Source organism: Phaseolus vulgaris, chromosome 8 (assembly GCF_051622355.1).
Source record: "Phaseolus vulgaris cultivar YP4 chromosome 8, ASM5162235v1, whole genome shotgun sequence".
In the NCBI taxonomy this organism is placed as follows: Eukaryota; Viridiplantae; Streptophyta; class Magnoliopsida; order Fabales; family Fabaceae; genus Phaseolus; species Phaseolus vulgaris.
Window position 1 is genome coordinate 10,655,514 of NC_143505.1, and position 13,413 is coordinate 10,668,926.

General features: G+C 30.6%; 1 pseudogene; it reads right to left on the reverse strand.

Annotated features, from left to right (window-relative positions):
- Positions 1-5,852: 5,852 nt before the first annotated feature.
- Positions 5,853-10,562, reverse strand: LOC150025408 (uncharacterized; annotated as a pseudogene).
- Positions 10,563-13,413: the final 2,851 nt, after the last annotated feature.

Genomic DNA, 13,413 nt, shown 5'->3' on the forward strand with positions numbered 1-13,413 from the left:
TGGAGAAGTTAAAATTCTTTGGAGTAAAATGAGTTGTTTGGAATAATAAATTAAAAGAAAATTGAAATTTAGGATTTTTTTAGAAGGTATTTCGAATAACTAAAACAATGGAATTTGAAATTCAATAAAAAAAAGAGGAAATTGAAATTTTACAATTAATCACTCTATCTATAAACACATATATATTGAAAAAAAATTAAATTTTTAAATATTATTTGAATATTTAAATTTGACTAATACTTTTTGTAAAGTTTAATTTTTAAATTTTAAATTTTAAAATAAATATTTTTGAAATGAAATATTATCCTGAAAGAGAAATTCAATTATACTTTATCTAAATAGGGAAATTGAAATGTAAGATATTTTAATTACTATACTCATACAAAATATTTAGAAGATGAAAATAATTTAATTACAGATAATTCAAATATCATGCATTTCAATTCCTTGGAAAGGTTGAAATTCCTCATCCAAACACAATATAAATAAAATGTGTTGCGTTCTTAGCTTATAAAAAAGAGTTTATATACATGAGGTGAGGTGTGAGGTGTAAAAAGGAAAGGGGCGTACTGTATAAAATAAAAAACAGAAAAAGGAAAGCCCAACTGGCCTAAAGCCCAAAACAAAAAGGCTTTTTAAAGTTTTAACAATAAGCTCACTCTCATATCATCTAAAGGAAGTTTAGAAGTGTCGTAACACTGAACTCATAAATAAAAAAATTGTAAAAAAAGTTAATTTTAACATGAATTCAAAAATTGTCAGAACTAGAACAAACATTGTGTGCCTTCAGAACAAGTTTTTCTTTGTTTTTATCTAAATATTTTTTAAATAGTGTGAACGTTATTTGGGCTTTGTTGTTTCATTAATTCTGGGCTAAACTTTGTCTCCCTTTTTTGAGCCCAATGTAGTGTTTTATCTAGACAAATAAGACGTAAATTGTTACCATATTATATCAATTTGAACTTACATTCGAAGTGTTAGTAAAATAATAAAAATATTTTTGTGAAATGATAAAAATAATATTAAATAAAAAGAGGATATAAATAAAAATATACTTAAAAAAAATTAGAATAATTTTCAGAAACAAATTTCTGAATTCTGATTTTTTTTTTCAAAAATGTATTTCTAGATTTTGTGTTCTAGATTTTTTTTTTTCAAAATATACTTTTGTATTTTAAATTTACTTTGATGGAATGAGATTTTAATTTTTTAATTATATTTTTTGAATTCTAAATTTAAAAATGTAAATAGAGAGTAGTTTTAAGAAATTTGAAAAATGATAGATGTAGATTCAATTTGGTATGGTGCAGTAAGAATTTGTCTAATAAGATTAAAAGTGGGCTAAACTCTAATGGGTATTTGTTGAATTAATATATATATATATATATATATATATATATATATTTTTTTTTTTTATAAAGCTTATCTTAATCTAGGATATAAAAAAGTATTTTTTTATAGCTAAAATTAATAAATTAATTTATAATTTTTTCTTGTCAATAAACTAAAATTTATTTATAACAAATACTTATTTACAAATACTAATGAATATAAGTGAAATGTAAAAAATAAAGATAAATAAATTATTTTAAAAAAATTATTATATCAATGCCTGTATAAGTATGAATTCAAATATAAAATATAAGAGTTTAAAATTTTAATACTAAAACTATTAAAAAAAGACTATTTAAGTAATAAAATGTAATTATAAACATCTCATTATATTTTAAAAAATATAAATATTGAATAAAATAATTAAAAAAAGAATTCAAATTTTATTTTATTTAATAATTAAATAAAGAGAAAAATAATAATTTAATATAAAATATTAAAAAAACACGAGTAAGAAATTGATAAATACACCATTTACAAAATAGGAAAAATATAGAAATAACTATATTCTTCTTACAGCAAGAGATAAACAATGTTTTAAAAAACTAAATCAATTGATTTTATAATATACCAATAAATTGAAACCAAATAAATTTCAACACAGGTTTGGATGTCGGCCAAGGTACAGAAAAGTCCTAATAATAAAGTAAATTAAACGTGTTACATATGTTAATTTTAATTTTTGTAAATGCATTAATTTATTTTAAAAGTTATCTTTTCTAAAATTTATACGAGAATTCATAAATTTAATAGAATTTGATATTTTTTCTTTGAAAATGAGTTAATAATTAAATTTTGTATATTTTTTACTCAACCACAGCTTTAAAACTAAAAACTCCACAAATGAAATGAATCTTAATCTTTATATTATTTGTCTATTCAAGTTTTATACTACATTAGTATTTTTTTTATTATCAGAAATGATTCTATTAGAGTAAAACAATATATCCTGAATATTTTTTAATATTTAAAACAATTACATATTCTCAACTTAAATTTAATAAACTAAAATTAAAATAACACATGCATGTAAACATTTCTGCATGAAAAGTTCTTACAAGTTTGCAATCAAATCTATATTGTGAAATGATTAATAAATTGAACAAATATTTTTAGTAATTGATTGGAAAATGAAAGGTTATGAACAAATATATATTAAATTGGGTGAATATGCAAATGTCTAAGTACAACTATCCCTTTTCACATGGAAGTCTAGCTGTAAGCAGTTGATAAAATATCAACAATTATTGGTCCTCAACTTCACCAGATTCAGTTTAGAAGAAAAATATAACATGTAAATAGTGAAATTAAATTTGTTCAATTTCAAATTTCTTATACGTATTATATCGAAGCTCGTCGACAGATAAATATATATAAATAACTGTAAAATTTATCTTATAAGTTAATTATATAAAATTGAGTATTATTAAAAATCGTCCACTAGAAATAAAAACATATATAATATATATGAATAAATGTAAAATTTATCTTATGAATTAATTATATAAAATTGTGTTAAATTTAAGTTCAATCTTGATTATATAAAATTAAGTTCAACATATTTAATTTAGGTAGATTTGTGAAATTGAATTTGTTCTCTTTGAAAATTTCTTATATATATACAAAATATTAAAAAGTAAAACTTAGTTTTAAAATTAATCAATTAGATTTTTTTAATAAAAAATTAATTATTGACAAAATTCTTAGATATTTATATTTATAATATAATTTGAAAAATATAAGAAAACTTATTAGAGTTAAATTATGAAAGACTTATTATTGAAGATTTTGAATTGAGAGTGATAATGCATTATTAGATCGTAATTTATTGATTAAAATCTCTCCATGGTTTCTTATTTCAAATTGTTCAACAAAACTATTATTTCTTCAGTTTTCATATACTTTTTACGTGAAGACAATTATTTTAGTTTCTTTCAAAAGTATGTTATTGATATGAAATATTTACCTGTTTTGTCGCATAGTGGCATTAATTATAAAATACAGAAATTATACGAGAAAAAGACAATATATACGCGTATAGAATAGAGCAATAATTGTAAGTGTGATTTATGTTAAAGTATGATGCGTGATAAGCATATTTACATATCTTAATGTAGATATTTAATACTATTATCTTAATGTAGATAATAGTATGAATGACGAGGTCTTTTGGATTTATATATTTTACACGCACACTTTAATTTTAGATTCTGAGCAATAAATTTTTAAACTAATTCTTACATTTTTTCTGAATATGTAATATACTCTTTTTAAATCATGCACAAAATACTAAAATACTTAATTGTCTTTTTTTAAAATTGTATAACTACTATAACTTGTATGTACATATTTTTATAACTCAAGTCCAAACAAATTTACGTAAATATGGTCTTAAATAACTGTAGTTGATTAGTGCAAATTAACTATTTTTTTAACCATACATAATGGTTCATGTATAAAAATATTGATTTTGAACTAATAAAATAAAAGTTTAACTAATAAAATATAGGTTAAGTAAGTAATTAATTTTCGCCAAGTGTAGTGAGTTATTAATTTGGTTAGTATACGTCTACTCATTAAAAGCTAATCTTATACATGTAAAATGCTATATCATTTTTATATTTGATGTAATTTAATTTGTATGCATGTACTATATTCTTAATTTAATTCATATTCACTTTGTTGATATGGTATATGTTGGAGATCCCACATCAACTAGAGGTTATGACATTTCATATTATATAAGTGGGTGCAAACCTCACCTTATGAGATTTGATTTTATGATGTTGAGTTAAACTTAAAATCCACTTCTTAATAGTATATGTAGCTTCCTGATATATTAGTAAGATATAATACCACAACTATATATAAATCCATATCAAACATTTTTAAGAATCAAAGGTCTTTAAAAATAAATATATAAGCATCCATCTCTTTGTATAAGAAATTTAACTAATAACTCCAAATTCAATGATCACCATCTCTAAGACACTTTTTTCGTATCAAATATACAATAACATACATGCTAATAAACTCATATTTAACCACACATCAAGATTATATACGAAACGTTATTTGAAAGACTGTAAAACATGATAAACAAGTCTCATTAGAGGCTAACACCTAACAAATCCTGAATACATCAGACTCAGTAGGCCAATGTTTTGACGTCATAGTGACATAAAACATCTGTTATCAAAGTAGATGTACACCTGCTATACAAAGCTAGATATAAGCATCCATAAGCTTCTCACCACTTGAAGTCATGTCTACATGATTAAACAACATTGAAGTTAGGATACCATCATTTCATGTTTCTTAATGTCACTCAAGGCAAGATACCACCACGAGTATCTCTACATCACCCATCAAGAACCATCCAACCACCCATTTAGGGTCTAACCTTATATGCACATATACTACCATGAAGTGCCACCGAAAAAGGGCATATGTGATGCATCTCATAATTAATTATATAACTTTTCAGATAATATATAATTAATCTCATATTTTATACATCATGCCATCACAAAATGTAAGCACACATTTAAAATACAACAATATCACCATAATTTTGTACATTACCGCTTGAGTGACCTCCAATTTCTTGAGTGACTTCTTCAACATACACAAGGTTATCTAATTTGCTTGAGTAGTACTCTCGTCGCTTGAGCAAAATGCATCCCAAGAGTAACATACTCTTAGATTTCTTCTTGCTTTAGTGACTACCTTGTAACTTCCATCACTCTAGCATCATATTCAACGTTTGAGTGACAATAATTTGTTGAAAATAATCCAACAAGTTTTAGAAGACTTACTCACCACCTTAGAATGCTTGAGTGTCCAACCAACACTTAAATGCTCGAGACACTTGTCCCACATTGCCTCACATCATGACAAGTGTACACCACCTTACATCAGAGTAAGCATTCAACATCAATGTTTATAAACTATAAGTAATATCTCTTTAGCGACAAGTCATATGGCTCGTCCAATACAAAATGATATGCTTCTAGAGAAGAATTGTCTCAACCTCTCTTTTACTCAAGCTGCAAGTCATTGTTTAAGTTATACAACGCATTACTCAAGCAACCCACTCATCCCTTGAGCGACCACATGTAGCTTGAGGATACACCAGTACAAAAAGGTAGATTAACGACGGTTAAAATCAACATTTAAAGACGGTTCCAGAACCGTCGTTATTACAGGCGTCGTTAAAAGGTATGAATTTTTCACGACGGTTCTAGGAACCGTCGTTAAAACTCCGACTTATAACGACGGTTGAGGAAACCGTCGTTAAAGGTGGATTGTGATTTTTTTTTTGAAAACTTTAAGGGACTTTTAAAGACGATTCCCAGAGGAACCGTCATTGTAAATATGGCTTTTAAAGACGGTTCCAAGTGGAACCGTCGTTATATGTATTGCTTAAAAAAAATAAAAAATTTATTTTTTAAAAAATCTCAAACAACCTGCATAAAGTTTTCAATTCCAGAAAATAAAAACATTTCAAATAATAATTTAAATATAAAAATTACATACAACAAATTATAACATTATACAAAAAAGTTTGGTAATATATGAAAAAATTTGTCATTGTAATGATTTATCTATACTAGAGTGTTATACATGGTTACAAAATACTTTGACCATGTTGTTCTCACATACTCCAATGCTTCTAAATCTAGCGGGTGTTGGTCATTGAACAACTGTGACATTTGAAATATTTTGAATTAGTGCATGAATAATAAATCTCAAATTTTAAGTGTTTATTGTATTGAGGTATTACCTTATCCCAACCTTTCTTAATTTCAGCTTGCAAAATAGTCAACATCCACTGCATAACATAATAACCGCACTCATAATTTTCAGGTTGCCTGTTGGACTGCATGTGAAAATAAATGTATTAAATGAATGAGTGAAACACATTAAATTAAGTGAACAAATATACTTTAAATACCTTATGGTACATCCAAGTGAGTTTTTGTGCGTTTGAAGTTCTCCTCCCACACAACATATTATATCGAGAGTAAGCACTAAAATAATAAGATTTCATGTTAGAATACATAACATTATATAATATATAAGTAATAATAAATGTTAAATGAAACTGTCGTACCTATCTATAATGTTTTTAAAATAGGCAGGAGGTTTTTTTATGCAAGGAGCAAAACCATGCAGCGGTATGATCTTGAACAGATATGATCAATAGTTGCCAATGACGTCTGTATAACAAATCAGTTAATTAGTTTCTCTTATTTCAATAATTTATTAAAACTTATTTAATAAATAAGAACTTACTCATGGATGTACGGAGCAAAATAAATGTGTTTTCCACCATTCTTTAAGGCAGTGGTGATGTATGTTTGTGTTTCCGACTTCTTGTTTCCAATTGATTGAGTGATTTGAGGGTCTAAAAACCCATATATATATTGTGTTTCCCCTCATCAAAGCATAATCCAGAAAAATACCTAAATTTCAATAAGTTAGTACTAATATATTTAATAAATCAAAAGTATAAAGATTTTAAAATTTGAACTTACATCATCCATAATTGCAGAACTGTTATGTTAATCTCTTGATCTCCGGATGCAAGGTCCAACAAATCAGACATGTGAACGTACAACGGTAGATTACTATGCCTTCCAAAAACATTGGCATCCCATGGAACCTCTAAGACGGTTGTATCTAAAGCTGTAGCAACTTCCACCAATGCCGCCAGAGGATCATCAATGGAGACTATTTTCTTCTTTCCCAGAGGCAGATTTGTCTTAGGTTCCTACTACTCATCAAAACAAAAAAAAATACTTAAATTAGTTAGAATGTAATATATCTGATATATAATTCTATTAGTATTAGTGCAAATATATACCATAGAGTCTATAGGTCTGACGAGATGTCTAGGCCAGGCAACGAAAGTATGTAATGCCTCTGCTACAATTGTGACCTCTGATGTCGGCACAGGAACTGCAAGATCACCATAAAGGACCTTCTCCACCGTGACCTTCATGAAATTAGAAGGAAGAGGCACATTGTGTAACATTGTGACCCCTTCATAACACTTACCCAAGGCAACGAATCGGGTCAAAGAATTACACTCAACATATAATTCGCATTGGCTAGTTGAGCCAAAGTCATCCCCTGATAGATCAACTGCCGAACAACTCCCTTTAGTGCTGACTTTCTTAATAGGAGGCGAAGGTGGTTCATCTTCTACCATAGTAGGTGGTTGCTGTGAGTGTCCTAAACCCTCCCACCACTTTTTGAACTCCATTTCCATTCGCGCACTAAACTCCTCCATGAAGCTTTCTTTAAGCTCTTGAGTTACCTCAGCCTTTAACTGCTCACGTAGTTGTAGTAAATACTCTTGGCTAGGTTCATTGGACAATTGTTCCTTGCTGTGTGATGGAGGTCCAAAGTATGAACGAATCCCAACCCCATATCCAGCTACACGAACACGTCCAGGGTGTTCAGGTCGTCCGAGAGCAACATTAAGAATATCATTGTGACCACATGGTTTAAAAGTCCCCTGTGTTGATTGCTCATTAAGAGAATCCTAAAACAAATGAAAAGAAATTGACAAACTTCAACACATTGAATTTAAAATAACACATAGAATTTAAAATAACACATTGAAAAGAAATTGTCAAACTTACAATGCGTTCAACTGTTTGTTCTGTAGACTTAGAACTCCATGTCCCTAATGTGTTTATACGGGCACCCTTCCATATCTCATGTCAGAGTGGTGGGGATGGAGGTCTTAAAGAATCTACACTATTCATTTCCTCAATGGAAGTAGAACGTGCTTTAATCTTTTCTTCAAGCATCTTCTGCTCTAGCAACTTATAACCACCACGAGACAATAAGTGTGGGGTATCATTATGTGACTGATTGGCTTTTGCTTTGTTCCGAACCTCCTATCATAACACTCAAAATTTAGTAATACGTTAATATAAACTATATTCAAATATAAAAGTGATACTATCATCTCGAGACTTTGTGTAAAACAAACAACCATTTACTTCATAGCCTGAACAACATAAAACATCAAATTTGAGACCGTTTGCAAGCCATGTTAATGTTTCAGATGCTGATGGATCATTCATTATTTGTTGCTTAAACCATGACATGAAAGTTTTGTTATGCTCAATTAACACCCATTTTTCTGATTGTCTTGGATTTTTATATTTGACAATGTCTTTGTGTGTATCTAAGTATGGTAACACCTCATCAGTGTTATTCAAGATATACAAGTGTGCTTGCAGAACCTCTTCTCTAGATTTGCTTATGACATGTACACCTCTTGAAGATTTACTTATGAATCTACGAGAGTGCCAACCTTTTTCAGGAACTCCTATACATTTGGCTTTTGACATGTACTCGGAACAAAACTCAATAGATTCTTCTGAAATGTATCTTTCAATAATGGAAGCTTCTGGACGACATTGATTCTTCACATATCCCTTCAAAATCTTCATGTATCGTTCAACTGGATACATCCATCGCATATAAACTGGCCCACACAATCTGATTTCTCTTACAAGATGAACAACCGAGTGTACCATAATATCAAAAAAAGATGGAGGAAAAAACATCTCGAGTTGACACAAGATAACAATTATTTCTTCTTCAAGTTCATCCAACTTCTGAGAGTCAATCTATTTACTACATATGGATTTGAAAAATGAACATAGTCGAGTGATTGTATGCCTAACATTTTTGGGCAAGATTCCACGAATAGCCACCGGTAGTAATTGTTGCATTAGAACGTGACAATCATGTGACTTTAAGCCAATTAGTTTCAAATCATTCATAGATACAAGACTCTTCACATTTGAAGAGTAGCCTTGTGGTACCTTAACACCTTTAAGACATTCACAAAAACTTGTTTTCTCTTTCTTTGACAAAGTGTAACACGCTGCAGGCAAGTATGTACGTTTACCAACTTCTCTCGGTGCCAATTCCTCTCGTATATTCATTTCAATCAAATCCAGACGTGCATTCACACCATCCTTTGTTTTGCCTTCAATGTTCAGAAGTGTTCCTATTAGACTGTCACACACATTCTTCTCTACGTGCATTACATCTAGACAGTGTCTAACATCTAACTCACACCAATACGGAAGATCAAAAAAGATTGATCTCTTCTTCCATATTTCACTCACAGTTTGCTTCTTCTTCATTTTTCCAAAAGTCACATTAACATTTTTTATTTTTTCATAAATTTCAACACCACTTAAGGGAGTGGGACAAATGTCATGTTCTTGGTATCCGTTAAAAGCTTTTTTCAATCGATGATACGGATGATATTTCTTTAGAAATCTACGATGTCCAAGATACACGGTTTTTCTTCCATGTTTCAACTGCTCATAAGATGTCTTGTCTTGATATATTGGACATGCTCTATGGCCTTTCACACTATAACCTGACAAGTTCCCATATGCAGGGAAGTCATTGATAGTACAAAACAACATCGCATGCAATCGGAAAGATTCATTCTTAAACGCGTCAAACACATCAACCCCTTCATTCCACAATAATTTCAAATCTTCAATCAATGGATTAAGATAAACATCTATGTCATTTCCAGGTTGTTTTGGACCAGAGATCATCATAGATAACATCATGTATTTGCGCTTCATACACAAAGCAGGAGGTAAGTTGTAAATCACTAACAAAATGGGTCATGAACTATGATTACTGCTTAAATTTCCAAAGGGATTCATTCCATCAATTGCCAATCCAAGTCTTAAGTTTCTTGATTCTTTTCCAAATTCAGGAAATTCTTTATCAATATTCTTCCACTGCAAAGAATCAGCAGGATGACGAAGTAATCCATCACATTTTCTATTATCTACATGCCACCTAAGGTTTTTAGCATCATCTGCATTTGCAAACAAACGCTTAAGCCTTGGAATTATTGGAAGATACCAAACAACCTTAGCAGCAGGACCTTCCTTTGTCAATTCATCAATTTCATCATTCTGACCAACCTTAACCTTATAACGTGACAAACGACACTTGGGACATCTTCTTAAATCTTCATACTCATTTCTGTATAAAATACAATTGTTAGGACATGAATGTATTTTTCTATACTCCATTCCCATTGGACAAAGTATTTTTTTCGCCTCATAATTTCTATTGGGCAAGGTATTTCCTTCTGGAAGCATGTCCTTAAGCAATTGAAGCAATTCTATAAAACTTTTGTCGGTCCATCCATTCATTGTCTTCAAATTCATCAGCCTTAACATTGTTGATAATCGTGTGAAGTTAGTTGAACCAGGATACAAAGGAGTCTCTGCATCATTAGACATATTTTCAAAAACTACATTAGCAAATGATTCTGCTCCCACATCACGAATCATGTCTTCTAATCTATCATCCATTGAGAAATGAACTTCCTCCAAACCTCCGTGCACACTTGGCAAGTCTAACAATTCACCATGCCACGTCCATGTTGTATAACTTTTCAAAAATCCATCACACAAAAGATGTTCTCTAATTTCAGAAACAGTCAATATCCTTCCATTTAAACAATTGATACAAGGGCACCTTATTCTTACTCCATTCTTATAACTAACGGCATTATGTTTTGCAAATTGTATGAACTCTTCCACCCTTTTTCGTAAGTATCACTTATTCGTGGTGTATTAATCCAACTCCGATCCATAGAACTGCTAAACTAAGAACCAATACTTTCAATATGTAATCATGAAAAAATAAAACAAAAGTGCCGAAGGTCGGACACCTCCGGACTCATAACCAGTGCGTTTAATATGTCAAAACAATATATAATGACTGAAAATTGTCGAAGGTCGAACACCTCCGGACTCTGAACCAATGCGTTCAATATAAAGAATCAATATCAAACTCAAAACAAATACTTTCAAAATATAGGTGATAATAAATAAGAATACACTAACCTCAAATGGATGGGCGGTCACGACAAGCGGTTGCAGCAAGGAGTCGGTGTTCATGGACGTGCGTCGCGGCACAGGGTCGGTGGTCGCTGGAACGGTCGAGGGTCGCGCACAGGGTGGTCGCGGTCGTGCGGGCGGCTTGGGCAGGGTTGCGGTCGCGGGCGGCTGGGGCGGCGGTGCAGTCGCGCGGCGGGGTCGCGGTGCGGTGCGGTGCGGTCGTGCGTCAGGGGTTTACGGTTCGCGAGCGGCGGTGCGGTCGTGGGTCAGGGGTACCGGTCGCGCGTAGGGGGCGGTGCGGTGCGTCGCGGGCGATGGTTGGGGTGCGGCTCGGTCGCGGCGCGGTGCGGTAGGTCAGTGGTGGCTCGGTCGCGGTCGCGGTGCGGCTGGGTTGAGGGCTTGCGTAGGAGCGGCGGTCACAGTGCTGGGTCGTGGGCAGTGGGAAAGTGGGAAAAGGATTATGTTTCTGAATAAAAATAGGAGAGTGGGAAAAAAGAGTTTTAAAACAAGATTTAACGACGGTTCTGGGATGAACCGTTGTTGTATCTCCACCCGTGCCACTTTTAACGACGGTTCTGTGAACCGTCGTTAAAAGTCTAAAAAAATTTCGAAAAATTTATAGGATTGCCACCGCGTAGTTTTTAACGATGGTTGTCTCCAAACCGTCTTTGAAGGATGTCGTTATTGAAGAATTTTGTACTAGTGATATTTAGCATTAGAGCAAATCCAAATAACTTAAACAATTTTTTTTCCACATGTTTCCAATAATACAAAGGTTTCTTATACTTCCAAATTATCCACAAAGTAAAAGCAAACATATAATAATACGTAACACCATAGTAAATCACCACTTCCTCCTACAATTCCTATAATATCAAACTTCACACCATTTAGACATTGAAAACAACCATCAATTTTAAATAAGTGTTATGACACTACAAGAAAATCATCAAATAGAAACTAATTTTAGAGACAAAAAATAATTAGTCACTATATTGACTAAATTAGATACTATTTTAGAGACTAAAAATATTATTGGTATCTAAAGTACTTTATATTATTAATAAAAATTATAAATTACTTTTTAAATTAGTACCAAATTAGTTACCAAGGTTTTAACTACCAACTATTTATTCTAAAATTGGCAGCTAAAACCTTGTTAATTAGATATCAATTAGCTAATTAGATCCTAATTTAAAATTAATTTATAAATTAAGAAACTACTTTAGATACCAATATTTTTTTAGTCTATAAACTAATATATAATTTAGTGAATACACTCACTAATTATTTTTTGTCTCTAAAAATTAGTTTCTATTTGATGATATTCTAAAGTTAGTAAATCTTCGTAACTAACTAGATACCAATTTAAAAACTATTTATCAATATTAAAAACTACTTTATAAATTAATAATTTTTTTATTGTAAAAGAGAATATCTAATTTAATCAATATAATCACTTATTATTTTTTATTACTAAAATTAATTTTTATTTAATAATTTTATAGTAATGCCATCTTTAAATTGAATTAAGAATAAAAATATATTCAATAACTAAATTATGAATGTACATAGCAATGATGCCGAAAAAAAAAACATAGCAATGATAGTAAAAGAATATATGAATCTAATAAATTTTTAATAATATAAATGCAAATGAGAATTTGTTTTGCGCTACTATTAAAATTTATATATTTTATGAATTTTTCTAAAAACATTTTGTAAGACTTGAAATGAATCGGTAAAAAAAATCTTCTTTCCTATCGATTTTTTTAATAGAAAGTTATCTAGAAAAAATTCACGGCACATAAAAAAAATATAATGTATAGAAAAATAAACTAAATCTTTAACCCAAAAAGAAACTCCATTATTTATATATTTTGTGTTCCGTACATTTGTTAAAGTGTAGAGACATGGTAAGATGAGTTGTGTTCCTGTTAGGGAGATGGGACCTAGAGAACTGTTGAAGTCTTCTTCTCTTTCCTTCAGTCGGGCAGGTGGCTGGGTGATGAACTGGGATCCTTCTCTTCTTTCTGCTTATCCTTCGGCACTCGGGACTCGGTCGTCGGGTGAACACCGGATGGTGGGGGTACCTGCGAAGGCC